The sequence below is a fragment of the Oratosquilla oratoria genome, chromosome 4 (genome assembly GCF_046742065.1).
Source record: "Oratosquilla oratoria isolate Oo_2021 chromosome 4, ASM4674206v1, whole genome shotgun sequence".
Taxonomy (NCBI): domain Eukaryota; kingdom Metazoa; phylum Arthropoda; class Malacostraca; order Stomatopoda; family Squillidae; genus Oratosquilla; species Oratosquilla oratoria.
The window spans coordinates 81,477,766-81,482,765 of record NC_134780.1 but is presented as its reverse complement, the minus strand read 5'-3'; the positions used below and the strand labels follow the sequence as shown (position 1 = coordinate 81,482,765).

The following is a 5,000-nucleotide window of genomic DNA, read 5'->3' as shown; positions in this document are numbered from 1 at the left end:
TTGCTTGAGGTAGTTTTCCCTCTGAAATAGGGATTTCTCTTGGTAGCAATTGAAATGAATATACATTACCAAATCACAAGGAATAGTTTGATTTTACTAATACAAGGTGGTCGGTCGGGGTTAACATACTGGGCTATTGTTCCTCCAACCTCCGATTAGTTGGCGGAAACAGCCACCTCCAGAACTTTTTCCTCCCCTCCGTAAAATCACCAAAGCAAACAGTTTTGTTTTCTTAACAATTCACATAAAATGTCATTTGATGTGCTGAAGGAAAATAGCATATGGGGTTCCTTTCCGAAATCTGCGGTCTGCAAATTTGCTCCAACAGTCGGAGGAAAAATTGCCCAGTGTGATAGTGCATTCGACGAGGAAAAATAGCCCAGTGTGATATTGCATTCGACAAGGCCTCGATCAATGAAGACCTACTTTATCATGTGCCCTGTGCTTATGTTTTGCTATCATTTAGCCTCACTTCCCAAACACTGGATATAGTCACTAAGCATGAGAACATAAGAATGAGGGAGACTGCAAGAGACCATAAGGCCTACACTAGGCAGTTTTCTGTTTGTGGTCTCAGTTATGAAACCGGCAATCCCCCTAGTTGGGGGGAATGTTGTGGACCCTAGTTTTAGAACCAAGGATTTATATATTGTGCCACACTGGCGAAGTGTAGGGCACGGTGCCTGATCAACAATGTTGACATATGCGTGATCATTCTTTTATTCTTGTCTTGGGGCAGACATGAATGTTTTGAGCAAATGACTGCGGGTTTGTGTTCAAACGTTGGGGGATATGCTTTGTACTCTACTGGTGCTCTATTTGTTTGATTCGTGTTTGTAGTTGTTAACTTGTATTACCTTCTTTGCTTCAGAAGGCAGAAGCACGCACACACATACACACACACACACACACACACACACACACACACACACACACACACACACAGAACTGGCCTGATTGGGTTCATATTCTCTTATCTTTCCCACTATATCGATTTTTCCATCTCTATACAGTATGTGATTCTTTTTCTCTCTCTCCCTCCCTCCCCTTTCTCTCTCTCTCTCTTTCTCTCTTTCTCTCTCTCTCTCTCTCTCTCACACACACACACACACACACACACACACACACACACACACACACACACACACACACACACACGTACGTACGTACGTCGCTTCCTGCAGTGTTGAAGAATCACATTCGCTACGTGGGGGATGGACTAATGTCTTGCTGTTGCATAATTCACAACACGGCGGTTGCCAGTTGCTGTTATATTTCGTTTTTATTTATTTATTATTGTCATTATTAAAGTAGGTCAACTCATTTCGTGTCGAGTAGGTCTAGGTTGTATTATTCTGGAAAACAAGGAGAAATGAATAAGCAAAGTGACTATCGCAGTGAGGTGGAGCTTACTCGTAGAGGAGGTCTTGAAGCCATCACGGTTACCCTCCTCCCGTCTCGTATGGAGGGTGAGCAGTTGACTGCTTAAAATAGTTTTTTTTATTTTTTTTTTTATTTTTATTAATTTAGTATATTTTTAAGTATACTTTTGTATGTGATGTTAAAGAGTATACCAGTGACATTATCCAGCGATTTATAAACTAAAACTGCTTCCCATGCCGGGAATCGAACCCGGGCCTCCTGGGTGAAAGCCAGGTATCCTAGCCACTAGACCACATGGGATATAGGTTTGAGAGAAAAGTTGGCGGGTTTTACATCGAATAAATCAACCGGATCACGTGACATGTACCACGTGTTTCCTAGTTACGTCAATGACACGTCATCCATTACGTCAGTGACACGTCATCCATTACGTCATAGGGAAACAGCCCAGCAGAAATTATCTTCAACCGATTACATTGTTAGAAAATTGAATGTACTGTGTAGAGATTTCTCTCGCATAAGATAGAGAGGGGGCGGGGGATGCCTCTACAACAAACCTTTGAGAGGCTTATGAAGAGGTAATTTAGTCGATGATCGGGAGATTGATCTTCCGAAGGGGGCTAGTTAAAGGTACTGGATGCGTTGTTGGGATATTTCATTTAACTGGTTGGGGACTCTTCAATGCTCTTCACCCACCATGGTATCTGGTATATTTCCGAGAGGGAATTTTAAGATACCTTCTCTACACCGAATTTTAGCATTTATATGTTCTTCACTTGGTTTTCGGAGCTTGTTTTTTTTATATGATTTATTGAAAGTACATCGCTGTTACTAGCGATTTGTTATATTGAGCACACACACACACACACACACACACACACACACACACACACACACACACACACTGAAAGCTTATTCCCCCATATAAGGGAGGTAGCCAAGTCACGGGCACGTACCTATTCCCACTCACTTCACTCCCTTCACCCCTGCCATCTTAGCTCCTCATGGATGACGGGTCATCCCTGTATCCGCCAACTGCCCTGGGTCAAACGCAGTGCAGCAAGCCACAGTACATCGACAGCAAAGCCGCTTCACTTAATCGGCGACCGTCCCCTCACCCCTTCTCCGTTCCCTCACGCAGAAAAAGAGAATACGGGGAGAAATTCCTTTGGGCTCAGTCAAAATATCATTCACGCATAAGCACCCTCTACCAACCACTCCCCGCCCCTCCCTTGCATAACAGTATTATCCATACACAGTCACTCTCCACTCATCCCTCCTGCCTTCTCTTGCTCAGCGCCCCCTTCACCCCATCCATCCATCTCATCCTCGGTCGTCCCCTCAAGTTCACTCCCTCTACCTCTGCCTTCCACGTCTATTTTACTAATCTTTCGTCACTCATTCTTTCCATGTTTCCAAACCATCCCAATAATCTTTCATCAGCTCCATCTGCCATCTCCTTTTCCACTCCCGCTCTCCACCTCACCTCCTCGTTTCTCACTCTATCCAACCTAGTGACTCCAACCATACTTCTCAGACATTTCATCTCAAATACATTTAAACTTCGCCTCTCTGCCCCTCTTTTAGTCCAAGTCTTTGGTCCATACAATGTTGTCAACACAATAACCCTTTCATACAATCGCCTTTTTGGATCCATTCCCAATTGCCTATTTCTCGTAACACTTTTTAATCCCCCAAGGCATTTACTCGCTTTACTCAATCTACAGTTTACCTCCACCTCTACTCCTTCCCCTGCCACATTTGACTCCAAATACCTAAGGCCCACTTCCTTCGGCCTCTCTCCTTTTAGACTTACTTCCAACTCCCACTCTCTACCCTTGCACTTCTCATCACCTTACTTTTACCTACATTTACCTTCAACTTTCTCTTATCGCATACCTTCCTAAACTCCGTCAACAAATCCTTTAATCTTTCCTCAGTTCCTGCTACAAGCGCAGTGTCGTCAGCAAACAAGTGGCGCGCGCACACACACACACACACACACACACACACACACACATATATATATATATATATATATACACACACACACACACACACACACACATATATATATATATATATATATATATATATATATATATATATATACATATGATTATTCATCGTGACAGATTTGAGGACAGAGAGGAAACGAAAACAAGAGAAGAACGTTGAGTTTTATTACCGATGTTTCGACGCTCTGGTCTTTTTCAAGGTAAACTAGAGTCGAAACGTCGGTAATAGAACTCAAAGTTCTCCTTTTGTTTCCGCTGTTCTCATGTGTGTATATATATATATATATATATATATATATATATATATATATATATATATATATATATATATATATATATCGGGAAAGCGCCAGACTCATTCGAAGGGTTTATCGAGTCCGACGTTTCGATTTCCGTCCTGGAATCGTCTTGAGGTTTATGATGGCTACATAATGTGACCACAAATATATATGGTCCGTGGTGCAACTGGGTGAGGATCACGCTTTATGACATATATACAAACGTGTACAATATAATAAGCAAGACTGTACACGTTTGTATATATGTTATGGGGCTTGATCCTCTCCCATTTGCACCACGGTCCATATATATTTGTGTTCACATTATGCATCCATCATACCCCTGAAGAAAATGGAGAAAGGTGGGAGGTGAGTCTATTGTTGTTTACTGACGACACTGCGTTTGTGACCGGATCTGAAGGGGAGATGGGGGATCATTGACGGGGTTTGGGAAGATATGCTGTAGGAGAAATTTGAAGGTAAATGTGGGTAAAAACAAAGTGATGAAATGTACAAAGGGAGAGGATGGCAGTGAGTTGGAAGTAAGTCTTAAAGCAGTGGTTCCCAAACTTTTTTTTTTTTTAGTTTTACAATTACACGTACTAAGTTAACCTTAATCCTAATACTGGGTACCGTAATGTTTTCTTGATTTTTTTTTATTTTTTTTTATTTTCATTTTTTTTCAGCCCTCCATTACCCCCAAAAATTTGTTACCTCCCCCCCAGGGGGTAATTTACCCACAGTTTGGGAACCACTGTCTTAAAGAATAGATGCTGGAGGAAGTGGATAGCATTCGGTACTTGGGGTCGCATGTGGCAGGAAAGGGAGGAGTGGAGGTAGAGGTAAACTGTAGACTGAGATAAACAAGTAAATGCCTTTCGCGATTAAAAAGTGTCATGAGGAAAAGACATTTGGGAATGGATACAAAGAGATTGTATGTAGTGATTGTTCCGACGGCACTGCATGGGGCAGAGACATGAAATGTAAGAGAGGAAAAAATGTAATGTGTTTGAGATGAAATGTCCGAGAAGTATGGTATGTGTTACTAGTTGGAGAGAGTGAGAAACGAGGAGAAGAGCGGGAGCGGAAAAGGAGATAACAGATTGGGCTGATGAAAGAGTACTGGGATGGTTTGGATACATGGAAAGAATAAGTGAAGACATTTAGTAAAAGAGGTGTGGAAGGCAGAGGTAGAGGGAATGAATTTGAGGGGACGACCGAGGATGAGATGGATGGATGGGGTGAAGGGGGCGTTGAAATAGAGGTGAATGTCTGTTGAGCAAGGAATGAAGAAGGCAGGAAACAGGGACGAGTGGAGAGT

At 42.3% G+C, this 5,000-nt stretch overlaps 1 protein-coding gene and 1 non-coding gene across 2 annotated transcripts in view; one reads left to right on the top strand and one right to left on the bottom strand.

Annotated features, from left to right (window-relative positions):
- Positions 1-5,000, top strand: part of LOC143024572 (dynein axonemal heavy chain 7-like) — a 377,264-nt gene that overhangs the window by 304,164 nt on the left and 68,100 nt on the right. The window lies entirely within an intron of this gene.
- TRNAE-UUC (transfer RNA glutamic acid (anticodon UUC)) lies at positions 1,612-1,683 on the bottom strand. The gene has a single exon. It is a non-coding gene; the product is annotated as a tRNA-Glu (tRNA).